Below are 14197 nucleotides of genomic sequence, written 5' to 3'. Positions count from 1 at the left end.
ATTTTAACCCAGGAATGATGCCAGAACAGCTTAAATCTTATGTACGGAATGGCTGACCAAAAGAAAAAAAGGAGAAACAGAGCGAGTGAACATGAGAGGAAGGTGAAGACGCACCGAAGTTGTGATTCAAGGCTGCAGCGTACTCTGTGCACAAATAAATAGGCTTCAACACCTGCTGATGAGCTGGGATCTGGCTTGAAAGCAACAAACATCTGTTTGTAATTTGCAGTGGGAGACCCTGACAGTGAGGAAGTGGATGCTGTCATAAAATATACAACCTTGTTAAGCCACTAAAAAGATCCAGAGAAGAGATAATGAATGGATAATTTGGGAGTCACATGTGACTCCTATGTGATAAGATGTGTTGGGTTTTCTTTCCAGCTTGCCATTATGTTTCCATCCTGAATCTTTATTTAATAGACTGTAATCATTATAAAGTAGTTTCTGAAGGAAAGCTCTATTTAAAGGGAGAATTTTCCCAACCAGACTACATCTTCCACACTCTTAGGGGTTAGATATTTCTCTATAGCCGATATGGACATCCTAAAACTATTCAGATTTATGTACCCTCCAGTGCCCTTGACCAGGCCAAGTTGGGAAGAATCCAGAGCACGGGTAGCAATCCCAGACATGTTTGCTCGGAACCCCAGGGCAGTCAGACAGGTATGTCAGGTTCCTTATCACCTCTGTCTCTAAAAATCCTGCAGCTCTGGTGCTGCTTGATTGTGGATGTGACTGTGATATTTTAAGCAATCATTCATCATTTTGCCATGTTTCCTTCTGACACACATGCCAAGTTTGGTAACATTCTGACCAGAAATTTAAAACTTTTTCCAACATTTTTGTAAAAGAGGAAGATGAAGACCTGGGGCCTTGGAGGCACCACTCCCAATCTCTGTTTACCTTTCCTCATTTTTCCAAGGATTTGCATGCAAGAATTCCTCCTTTTGCTTGCCTCCAGATTCTGGACTTCTAGAAAAATAGCTTTTGCCGTAGTCCATTATGGCTACTGTAAGAAAATACCCTGATGAGGTGACTTATAAGCAACAGATATTTATTTCTCACAGTTCTGCAGGCTGAAAGTCTGAGATTAGATGAGGGCTCTCTTCTGGGCTGCAGACTTCTGAAGTCTTGCTGTGTCCTCCCTCTCAAGGTGGAAGGTGCAAGGGCTCTCTCTGGCATCTCTCTTTTTTTTTTTTTTTTCGGTACACGGGCCTCTCACTGTTGTGGCCTCTCCCGTTGCGGAGCAGAGGCTCCGGACGCGCAGGCTCAGCGGCCATGGCTCACGGGCCCAGCCGCTCCGCGGCATGTGGGATCTTCCCAGACCGGGGCACGAACCCGTGTCCCCTGCATCGGCAGATGGACTCTCAACCATCTGCGACACCAGGGAAGCCCTGGGATCTCTTTTGAAAGGGCTTTAATCTCATTCATGAGGGCTCCACCCTCAAGACATAAGCAAGTCTCAAAGTCCCCATCTCCAAATACCTCATGTTGGGCATTGGGATTTTGACATATGCATTTGGAGGGGACACACTCATTCAGACCATAGCAGTTTTATAAAATAGTTCATTTATATTTATAACCATGGATAATGACAATTTTTCTAGTTTCATTTTTTTAGTGAATGAAATAACAATCCTCTTTTATAAATACTTTACAATAAAATACTGTATTTAGATGATTGATAAGATCTCCAGATACTAAGAATAATTAGGGCTCCATAATAACCATTTTAATTTTCCAGGTTTTCCTTTGGAATTACCAAATTAAAATCAGTGCTTTCTGATATCTGATAATCTTGTCATTTGGCAACATCTATTTTCGTAAAGTTTAAGTTCTGTGTGTAACTTAGGTACCTGACTTACATCAGCCTAAACAATTTAACAAATTCTTATTATATAATTTATATTTAATATTTAAAATGAAGGGTGGAGAGTAGATTCAATGATGTCCTGGTTAGTTAAAAACAGTAGTTAACCAATAAAGTAGAACAAAATTATTGCTTGCATGGAGGCCCAAGAAATAGATATCTGTGACTTCTGTTTGGTTTGCAGGTAGTTTGTCAACCTATGTACTGAGACTAAATTTAGAGCTTCCTTCTTGTAGGAGGAGATGTACCTGTTTATCAACATCCATATCAAAAATATATGCTGGGCTTCACAAACCTAATTTCAATTTTTTGAGAATTCAAACTTTAGGGAATTCCCTGGTGGTCCAATGGTTAGGGCTCTGCTCTTTCACTGCCGAGGGCATGGGTTCAACCCCTGCTCGGGGAACTGAGACCCCACAAGCCACGTGGCTCAGCCAAAAGAAAAAAAAAAGAAAAAAAAAAGTTCAAAATTTAAATGACTTCTACTGTGACTATAGAATATAATGGTGGTCATAATTCTGAAGAATCTAACATTTCTGCCATGATATTAAAGTTATGATCAAATTAGATTTGTAAAATTTTGTTACCTGATTAAGTTTAAAATACCTAGCCAATCAGAAAACTTTGAACTAAAAGGAATAAGGAAATTTCTATTTAGACAACATACAAAAGAAGCTTAGCATGTAAGGATAAAATGGTTGAATAACTATATAAAGGCCAAATAAGATTTGTATTTATAAAGTCATTTCCCTTGCTCATTTAAAGTGCACAATAAAGATTTGAATACATTAATATTTAATTTCATTTTTAATTATAATGTATACAAGTAAATATTGAATGTGTTCATTTTTCACTACTTTTGAAAGTAACGGGTAAGGTCAGTGATTTTGCTTTTGCTTTTTGAATTAGGGCTGCTTGGGAGGGATGGGGACCTATGTAATGAGAGCTGGAGGCATAGGTATGGCAAATAATAGGGGAACAACCCAGGTCAGAGATACAGCTACACAGGAGTCCTCATCGTATTCTTCTCTGTGGACTATATTTTTAAGTTTTTATATCTGGTTATTAATTATTTTAATACTCTTAATTATTTCTGCCAGGTTTCTTTTGACTGCTTTTCATAGTCTTAAAGTATTTCAAAGATTTTTTTTTTTTGGTCCACTAAGTAATACTTCTAAGTTATAGTATATTTTCCAGGAAGTAAACCCACCAACTGGAATTTAAACTGTCATCTTAATTGAGTGAGATCATTTTGCCTAGAGCTACTATTAAATCTCCACTTCCCCAAGTGTTGGTGAGTCTGTATTAAATTTTGTTCAGAAAAAGTTTGAGGTGCCGAATATTTAACTTCTCTTTATAGAGTGTTACGTGGATCCCACACCTGCATCTTAGACACACGCATGTTATTTATCTTCTGCTCAGAAAAAAATACATCCTTAAAAAAGACACATGAGAATCTTATAAGATTCATTTTGCAGTCGTTTTAAGTAGCATCATGCTATTTTGGAAAGAAGAAGGAATACCATAATTGGTACAATGTATTCAATGTATTTACATTTTGATTCTACCTACTACTTACTACTATCCTTTTATTGAATACATACTATAACTAGGCATTTTTAAGTGTCCTCTTATGTAATTAACCTTTAAATATCATTTTGTAAATAAAAATATTTAATATTTAGAGAAGTGAACTGTCATGCTCAACATCTTTAAGTGGTAGGCACCGGGATGTCAATTCCAAAACTCATACTCTGAATTATGTATTTATGAATATATTTATAGTTGTGGCTTGGTGACTACTCTAGACATCTAGTAAATAAGAGTTACAGTCAGATTTTTTTAAAAATTTCTGTTCCTTAAACTCCCCTTTCAGTTATTTCTATTTCCAAGAATATCACTCTTACCACTCTCCAAATGGGGAAGCCCTTTAGACAGTCTTCAACATTGTACAGCAGATAGCCCGTTCCCTTGAGATTTGGGTCTCCAAAATTACAGCTAAACTGTTTGACTTTTGGTTTATTTGCTTATCTACTAAATAAATATTCTAGCTGGTAAAAACCACTGACTATGCCAGTCTGAAATTGCTTTCTCTCGGTGGGTTTATTACATGTTTGATCCAACAGAGAAATTTCAGTTCTTGAGTTAGTTCACTTGGGAAAATAGTCAACACCTGAATTGCTCTCAGAACGTCATCTTTGTGAAACATTTTCTAAACAAGGGTTATTTGTATCGGGTCTCAAACAGCTACTCCTCAAAATCTTATTCTCTGCTGAGCTCTATAAAGGAAAGATATGATAGGATTTATAAACATAAATAAGCAAACAGCCCCTAGAAATCTTAGATGGATTGTATTGATAATAATAGCAACCTACATAAAATGTTCTCTTCACTAATGAAAATGTTGTAATATGAAACACCTCAGACCTCTTTGTGTGCCAAAATGCCAGCCACAGAGGAGTTAACATTACGGTAAATAGTGTTTGCAGCCCTCCAGAAAGCTACACATATTAAACAGACTCTTAACCTTCACTTAAGCTTTCAAATCAGTCAAACTGGTGCTGTGTTTGCTACTGACTACCCACCGGAGGCTTACTCATTGAAAGATACGCAGTTCATCATTGATCATTGATCATTTCACAGATCTGGTGCCAGGAAGAGACTACACGCAAGCTGTTTAATTCCATCCCCCAACACAAAGATAAGAGGCAGCCCAAACATCTGAATGGCATTGCGTGGAAAATAAGATACAATTTATGGTACCTCGTTATTACATGATGCAAAACAATGTATTGGCATGAAAATAACAGCTCGCTTTAAAGTTAGTCTGTGTAATATTGAAGAGGATAAGCCCTCTCATTTGCTGAACCCCTTTCTGATCCTGTTTCCCAAATCTTACGTGATGCTTTTAGCTGCAAGGCCTGCAAGTTTAGACCCAACCAAGGCAGCAGGTCCAGAACTGGCCACAAATCACACTCTTTGCCTTTACATAATCAATTACATTTCTATCCTTAAGGCATGTATTTCTTTAAATGACTTTAAAAAATACTAAATACTAATGTTTAAATACTAAATGCTTCCAATGTTTAGATTTTCTGGTTTTTCAATCTGTAGGGTAATTTTGTATCAGTGGAAATCTATCAGGGATAATTTATCCATGGCACCTGATTTCATACTTAGAAAATCAGAATTATATGATTTTTGTGTTGGAAGTGACATAATGATTTCATGTGGCTTTGATGTTTTCTTGAACTTTGCATCTCAAATTAGATTTTAAAGTTTTTAAAGGAGGGAGTAGGCAGTGACTATGCCTTTTTATCATCTCAATTAATTGCTACATGGCGAAAATTAAAATATTTTCTATAATTACAGGATCTTGAAACAACCCTGAAAAATGGATTACTAAATTAAAAAACTAAAGGAAAAACTGATGACTTGGGAAGTTTAGTAAATAACTCAGTGAGCTCTCAAGATGAAGAAGAAAGTTAGAACACAGGCCCGATTTTCTTTTTTTCTTCCAAGCCCAAGTTTTTCTGAGAGCAAAGCCCAAGCTATTATCTGCTACTCCATCCTGTTCCCTTTGCTGGCTAGTACCCCCATCAACTTAATGCTTTGTCTTAATGTTTGATGTTTGGCTTAAGAAATACCTATAATGAATTAGTACCTAAAACATTTGTTTATTGAGATCATATTTAGGAAGGGTTGGAATTGCTGAGAAGCTATATGATGGTAAAGGTGATTGAAGTGTAATCTCAATGAGGGCTAGAAATGTGGTATGTTTTAACCAGAACTTTATTCCCATTACCTAGATCAGTGCCTGAAAGTGCCTGCAGGAGTTCAGTAACATACATTGAAAATATTGAAAAACGTACGCTTGGCTGCGTGACACGCCCACCTCAAAAATGTGTTAAAACTCACCCTAAGATATAAAAAGCCAGTAGAGAAAATTGGAAAATTAATTCAGCTGATAGAACTAACTGTCAAATATAACTCGATTCACAACCCTATGACTGAACAATTACTCAGGCTAAAATTCTGGACTACCATCAGCCTCCAGCCTTCCAAGGACATGCTGTCTGACAAGAGAACCTTCTGTGTGTGATCAGTGCTACGAAATATACAGATCAAAGAATTGGTGGAAATCTCACCTCATTATCAGAATGGTAAATTATGCTTGAATTATAAAGCCTCCATTACTAAGTGACTGAACTGTGAGTTTCCAGTAGGAGTTTTTTGTTACAGGATGTTACGTGTAATAAATGAAAGCAACTTTTATGCTTTTTTCCATGAGATAATAGCAAGGTCAGAATTGGCATTCCCTAAGATATATTTTTTATTTTGTTATATTGCCATGATACTTAATGTTTCAACGTTATGAAACAACAAAAGACAATGACAAATTATAACAGCAATAGCTGAACTTTTGCAAGATTACATAAATCTGATTTAGAATTGGGATTTTATGAAAACAGTAATACTTTGGCTGATAGAATATTGAAAGTGACCTATATTGAGAAGAAGCAGAGAAAATTTGCATCACAAAAAATCAGGTGGATTAATGCAACATAGTTTTTTTTTTTTAAATAAATTTACTTATTTATTTTTGGCTGCATTGAGTCTTCGTTGCTGCGCATGGGCTTTTTTAGTTGTGGCGAGCGGGGGCTACTCTTCGTTGTGCTGTGCGGGTTTCTCATTGCTGTGGCTTCTCTTGTTGCAGGGCACGGGCTCTAGGCGCTCGGGCTTCAGTATTTGTGGCACGTGAGCTTAGTAGTTGTGGCTCGTGGGCTTAGTTGCTCCGCGGCATGTGGGATCTTCCCAGACCAGGGCTCGAACTCGTGTCCCCTGCATTGGCAGGTGGATCCTTAACCACTGCACCACCAGGGAAGTCCAATGCAACATAATTTTTAAAAATAGTTATCAAAGTTAAGGTTCAGTGTAATGTATTATAGTAAGCAAGAAAATGACAGCTACTTTTAGTAAAGGAAGAAAACCCAGCTTATTTGAATTTTCTGACTTTACTTTCTCTGAGACAATATTTTTTCTCAAATTTAAAAAGAGAATATTTGTGGTTTTTAAAAGTATTTAATTGTTACTTCATTGTTGTTGAACACATTACAGAGGAAATAAGTTTCCGAGTAGATCGCCAAATAAATAGCAAGTAGATGGCATTGTTCAAGCTCGCTGTGTCTTTTTCCAGGGCTTTCTTTCCTTTTGCACAGAATCATGGGGCAGGAATTGATAATATAAGGTGTTTCTGACTTAGAGGATTTCACAGTCTAGAAATACAGTCATATGCATGAGTAGCTATAATGTAAGGATGACCATGGCACCAGTGAAGTATGAAAGAGTCATCTGACACTAGGGAAAATAAGATTTCCATCTCCTATAAACAAGGCTTCTCTGGATCTGTAGTGAACAGGTCCTCTACCATCAGAAGAAATCTAATCTTGGGTGTCTTCAAGGAAAGATTTCACCATAGCAAAACAATCATAACTTCCCAAAGGTTTTGAGATTATATTTTGACAACATGTTTGGTGTCTTGTATATGTCATATAAATAAACATAAGTTTCTCCCTGTTTCTCTTACTGGGTTACACAAAAGCAACTGGATGGGTTTTCTCTAGAGGATACTTTAGGCTGACCTGACTTAAAACAGAGGTTGGCTCATCATTTAAATTCACAATGGGAAGGCTTGGAAGACACCCCAAAGACGAAGGCTGTCATCCTTGGAGAATGCTGTAACTGCTGATGATAAAAGACTCGCCATAGATATTAATATGTTACAGGGAGAGAAAATAAACAGTGACTTGTAACACGAGCCTCAGTTTGAAAGTCACAAGGGCGGACACTCAGAATTGGAGGTGATTTGTGATCAACGTGTTTCTCACATGGGCGACACTAGAAAGCCTTACCCAGAGTAACAGCCGAGAGGTACTAATATAATGTTGGCTAAGGTTGTTCCAAGCAGTGCAGAGACCAGATTGTTCTAAATGCCTTTCTTTTTCATAGATTTCACGAAACATAGCTGGATCTAGAATAATGCAGAATAAACTTTTCCTGTGTCTAAAAAGAAAAAGGAATTGATTTTCTTGCTTTTTTAAAAGAACTTTTCTGAGTAGCTCTATAATATCCTCCTTCTGATATATATGGAATACTCATTAATAAATAACTAGGCAACACCATGGTATTTTGGTCTCTCTTTAAATATCTTGGAGATCATTATCTTGTAGTACGTGATGGTGCTATGATGCCCACGTGGGAGCAATAAGAGTCATCAGCCTGTAGATAAACATTGAAGCATATGGGAGTGGATGGAATCGCTGCTCAGGTGGAATGTGTCTGATAAGAATTGAAGAAAATTAAGGACATACCTTTGAGGAACTGGCATTAAGGGATGGACAAAGAAAAATCTGGAAAGTAGAGAAGAAGCAGCAGGCAGAAGGAATAGTAGGAGAGCATGGCGTCCTGGAGATGAAGAAGGAGGACATCTCACAAAAGAACTAGAGGTCAGGTAGGGAAGACATATGTAATCGGTTGGAATTTCCAATTAAATTACTTCTCTGTAGTGAAAGCAGTCTCTAAAGCCCAGTGAGTGAAAATTGTGAGATGTCTGGGGGTCAGACGGAATGAAGATGAGGGTTAGCGTCTGAGGACAGAAGGAGGACAAAAAAAGGACACAGATGGCTTGTAACTCATGGGGAGGTGGGTCAGAAAAGCTCTGGGTTTTGTTGTTTAACAAATGACTGAATTCTTTTTAAAGACTAATGAGAGAAACGCAAAGAACAAGAGAATGTTGATACAATAGCAGGAAAAATTACACGTTTCAATCAGTTCTTATAAAGCATAGAGGTAACAAGATTCATGTAGTTCTTGCTCTATTCATATGTTCCCATTCTTAAAAATAATGCAATTTACATACTTATACATTTCCTTTAGCATTACTTTTGAATGACTTTGCCCGTACACTTCACTCACATTTGCTTGCTGTTATGAGTGGCATAACCCTTTGAAATTAAATACAGACACATACCCTAAACGTACCATGAGCTATATTTATATACAGTTGTGTGACGTTTCCTGGTATAAGTCAGCTAGTTTTACAATAGTGACTTGGAATTGAGGTCCCTTTTTGGTAAATGTGTTTTTGTATGCCACTTATTTTGTAGGCAAGTTCATGGGTCTTATATATGTTGCTATCTGTTGTGGTTATAAATCTACATGTATAGGGCCGGTTTAACTTCGGGCGTAGCTGCCCAAGTTTTTGTATCCATTTTTGTAAGATGTAACATTTCAAAAATTATTAACAAACCATGATAGTACTGATATAGGAAAACTGAAATAATTTATGGGTTCCCCCCCCTCCCCGCCCAAAGTGAAGCTGCTTAACTCATAGGCTTTGGAGTGAAGCAAAAAACACACTTGTTTCAAATGATAGTTCCTCTGTGTCACTCCTGAGCTTTGGTTTTCTTATCTATAAAATGTGGATAATCAACTTATTGGGTTGTTATAAAAATTCATTTAAGCAATGCTTAATAGAGCGCTTAAGACACAGCAAAAATAGTAGAAAGATGTATCTAGCTGTTAAGTAGTAGACGACCCAATTAAGGATAAGCATTTTCAACAAGTAGGGAATGTATTTGCTCGCATAGTTTGGAAGATGAGCTGGGTCCAGCTTCCTTCCCGCATGGTTCATTCCTTCATGTGCTTGCTTTGTCTTCAGGGGCCTCCTTCATAGAAATCTGGCTTCACAGCCTCACACCACATCGTTCAAAGGAAGAGAGAGCATGAGTGCTTTTGTCATAGTAAAGGAAACTTCTTTTTCCAGAAGCTTCTCTATGTCTAAATGACCTGATTTAGGTCACATGCCCATTTCTTTTTTTTTCTTTTCTAGTTGTGTTAAGATATAGTAGACGTACATCACTGTATACTTTTAAGGTGTACAGCATAATGGTTTGACTTACATATATTGTGGAAGGATTACCACAGTAAGTTTAGTTGGCATCCATTGTCTCATATAGAGATGCTAAAAAAAAAAGGAACCAAAAAAAGGAAAAGAAGAATTTTTTTCCGTGATAAGAACTCTTAGGTTTTATTCTCGTAACAGTTTTCATATGTACTATACAACAGTGTTAACTGGTACTTATCTTGCAAATGGAAGTTTGTATCTTTTGACTCCCTTTCTCCAGTTCCCTCTCCCCCTCTGGTAACCACAAATCTGATGTCTTTTTCTGAGTTTCGTTTGTTTTAGAGTCCACATATAAATGAGTACAAGTACACATATAAATAGTGTACTTTTTTATCTATCTGAGTTATCTCACTTAGTATAATGCCCTCGAGGTCCATCCATGTTGTCGCAAATGGCAAGATCTCTTTGTTTTTCATGGCTGAGTAATATTTCATTGTAATGTAGTGAAAGCCAGTGGTGTCATTTCAGTGCAAATCTGAAGGTCTGAGAACCAGGGGAGCCAGTGGTGTAAGTCCCAGTCTAAGTCCAAAGGCTGGAGAGCCAGAAGCATCAACGTCTGAGGGCAGGGGAAGATGGACGTCCTAGCTCAGGCAGGAGAGCAAATCTAGCCTTCCCCTGCCTTTTTGTTCTGTTAAAGCCCTCAGCAAACTGGATGATGCTTACCCATTGGAAATAGGGATCTTCTTTACTCAGCCTACCAATACAAATGTTAATCTCTTCCAGAAAAACTCTCACAGATACACGCAGAAATAATGTTTTACCAGCTATCTGGTGATCCCTTAGCCCAGTCAAGTTGACACATAAAATTAAAAACCACGGGCACCTTATTCAATATCTTTCCTCTTCCTCAGCATCCCTATAAGACTGACACAGAACCTCGCCTTGAATATTTCTTGTAACTTTAGTTCACATACTCCCAAGCCCTCCCACTCCATTTTTCAAAAGCTGTTGGAATGTTTTATAGAACATTGTTTTTGAACCATATGAATATTCTTGCTCTAAGGATCCGATTGGAGGAGGGGTGGAGGTGATGCTTACCATAAAATAGGTATGTTAATGAGGACAGCACCAGCTGCTGTAAAAAACAAGGAATAGATCAACGCAATGTAATAAGTTTCTTTCTCACTCAGAGTTCGAACGCGTGTTCATGGTCTGTGGAAGGCTTTCCTCCATGTCACACAGGGAACCAAAGTTCTCCCTTGGTTCCTCTGCATCCAGATGGAAAATGAAGAAGAGGAAGAGTGGGACATCACACAAGAAAGGTTTTTATAGCCACCTGTAGAGGGAACATGTGCCATTGACACTCAACATTACTTTGGCAGCAGCTCAAGCTCTAACTGCCCATGAGACTGAGGAATGGCCAGGAAGAAGGGGAACGATGTTTGTATGACTTGACATCTACCTGGCTCTCTGGCTTCATTTATCTCTATGTCTTCCTCTCACTGTGTATTCTAGACATATTGACCCATACTGATCTTTTTCTTTTAATTTAATTTTTTTTTTTTTTTTTTTTTAGTTTTCAAAAGGCACTATAGGGTCCTGATACAGGTTGTTCTTTCTCCAAGGAAAGCTTTTAACTTCACCTAGTTGAGTCAGTTCACTTCTAATTTTCATGTAGACTCAATTCAAAGGTTTATCTTTCCAGGGATATCTGCTATACACCTTTATGGTGCCTCATATTATTATTCATAACACACAGCTTGTAACATTTGTAATATTATTTGATGAACGTTTATTTCCCCAACTAGTCTGTAGGCCTTTCAATGGCAATGACCATGCCTCTCTGCCCTCTGGTATACCACAGCTCCTTTCAAAGTGCCTAGAACATGAAGACTATTTGTTTAATTAACAAAGACAACGATTTCCACCCTCTAACTCTCAAGGATGAAACTCCCATACGCTCATGCGGTCAAGCCCTTGACCACAGAAGCAAAACTATAGGTTCTTCAAAGAAACTTGTTGTGACTTTTAAAGGTTCAAAATAGTCTGTGAATGTGTACCTTTAATTGTGTCATTGGATGTCAGGATGTAGAAAATAATTGGGAGAATGGCCAAGAATATCAGACTGTAAAAATAGATGTAGTATTTTAACGCTCTCCTGGTAAAATCTTGATCAAGTCCCGTTGCCCTTGGCTGCCAGATATGACTGTCAATGCATGGAATATAGCAGAGTTTGAATGATTTTTACATTTATTACTTCCATCTTTCTTCAGCATTTATGACTGGATTGCCTTGGTCTTTTTCATTGGCGCCTCTTAACACAGTGTAACGTTTACGCCTAGAAGTTCCCCAAGGTACACGTACCCTTGTTTTCTTAGTGTTCAACTAGCTCTTTGTGGATGATGTCACTAGTCCCACAGCATCATGGATCATCAATAAGTAAAATACGCCCAGTCTATAATTCCAGCCTAGTCTTCTCTTCTGAGTCCTGATTCTTTATTTTCTGTGCTGACCCTTACTCAAAGATGTTCTAAATCCACCCGAGGCTTAATCTGCCCCAGATTAAATTCAGGATAACTCTGCTTCCTTTCCTCATCCTTCTCCTTCAGTAATCTCCACATTCATTCCTGTTATCACCATCCACCAGTTGTGAAAGCCAAAAAAAATTATTCATCTCCTCTGACACATTTGCCATGACCAAGAAAAGGAAGAGTCTTGACTTCTAAGCCCAGGACGTCTGCTTTGGCCAACTGTGCCAACTCACATCTGGTCGTGAAATCTGGATGGGAAAAGAAAGCCAGTGCCAACTCAGCAGGATGGAAAATCTCCATGGCTTAGAAGGCTCCCAGGTTCCCGCAGAGAAAGTTCATTCTGGGCTGGGGATCCTTGTGGCAGCTGGAGTGAGATGGATGCCCAGGGGGAGAGTATCCGGGAGAGAATAGTCTCCAGAAAGGAGAAAGACAAGAGGCTTGCAAGAAGATCTGGAAAAGGCTGGCATGGAAGAATTCCCCTTAGATATTGGTAGTGCTTGCACTCCTGCCTCTGGACCAGGTGCTACCAAAGGCACCACGCACTGCTTGTCTGCCTGCTTTCCTGCCTGAGTCTATGGAGAAGCTGCGTGTTTGTTAGTGTGTGTGACCAGGTCTCTGGACCATATGCACGAGCCATGTGTTGCCTCAATTCCCAAGAACTCAGCCATTCCAGAGATTACTCCTAGTACATGAAAAAAAAAAAAACCCTCCAAATTCCTACTTCCTGGTACAGAAAGATCGTTGGGAACAGGTAGGAACCAAGGTGGAATTCAAGTTCAAAAAATATTCCGCCAGGTTAAAGTGTGTGGGAAGGCTGTAGTCTGTCATTCAGTACAGAGATATACTTACTGACCAAGACCAGGACTGCCACCTAATGCATGTGGAAACCTCCAATTTTATCTTTCTCCCTCATTTGCGTGGGCATATATTCCCTGATTATTAGTGCTGTCACATGGACACGGACATGGTTTGGTCTCTGACTTGTGGTGTCCTCACAGTCTTTTCTCTGAGAGCTAGTGCCTTAATGGTACATTCGTACACCTTCCTAGTTAGATTATGAATGGGTTTCAGTGATTGTCTTGAGGGATCTTGATGGGTTTTACAACACTTTACAGTAGAAGAGTTTTTAGGAATAATACTGATACACTCAATACCATAGAGTATGTGTCTTGATGACATTGGTCTATAATCAATTAATTTTAAAACTTTATTCCTGGAGGCAGCCCTAAATTAAACCAGTCCATCAGTAACCAGATTGCATCTGGGAAGGAGGCAGCTGGATTGCATGTCTGGTTAGCGGTTAACAAGCCCTTCAGCTTCCTGGGGCTCTGATGGAGGGGGGCCATCAGAACAGAGCTTTGAATGAAAAAGAAAAACGTTTAAGTGTAAGTCTTGCATATGAAGGGAGGAATCTGGCTCTGTTCTTTGAGTCAAAACTCTATAGTTATGCTTTTATGTATGTATGTATTTACTGAAGTATAGTTGACTTACAATGTTGTGTTAGTTTCAGAGGTACAGCAAAGTGATTCAGTTATACATATATATACATATATACATTATATTCTTTTTCACATTCGTTTCCATTATAGGTTATTATAAGATACTGAGTATAGTTCCCTGTGCTATACAGTAGGTCCTTGTTGTTTATCCATTTTATATACAGTAGTATGTATATGTTAATTCCAAACTCCTAATTTATCCCTTTCCCCCACCCTTTTCCCCTTTGGTAACTATAAGTTTCTTTTATATGTGTGTGAGTCTCTTTATGTTTTGTAAATAAGTTCATTTCTACCATTTTTTTAAGATTCCCCATATCAGTGATATCATATGATATTTGTCTTTCTCTGTGTGATTTACTTCACTTAGTATGCTAATCCCTAGGTTCATCTA

At 38.2% G+C, this 14197-nt stretch overlaps 1 protein-coding gene and 1 pseudogene across 1 annotated transcript in view; both read left to right on the top strand.

The window, feature by feature from the left end:
• CNTNAP2 (contactin associated protein 2) overlaps nt 1-14197 on the top strand; it is a 2098245-nt gene that overhangs the window by 423100 nt on the left and 1660948 nt on the right. The window lies entirely within an intron of this gene.
• On the top strand, nt 535-13250 carry LOC116759683 (annotated as a pseudogene).

Source organism: Phocoena sinus, chromosome 9, assembly GCF_008692025.1.
Source record: "Phocoena sinus isolate mPhoSin1 chromosome 9, mPhoSin1.pri, whole genome shotgun sequence".
NCBI lineage: Eukaryota > Metazoa > Chordata > Mammalia > Artiodactyla > Phocoenidae > Phocoena > Phocoena sinus.
This window is presented reverse-complemented; position numbering and strand designations above follow the sequence as displayed.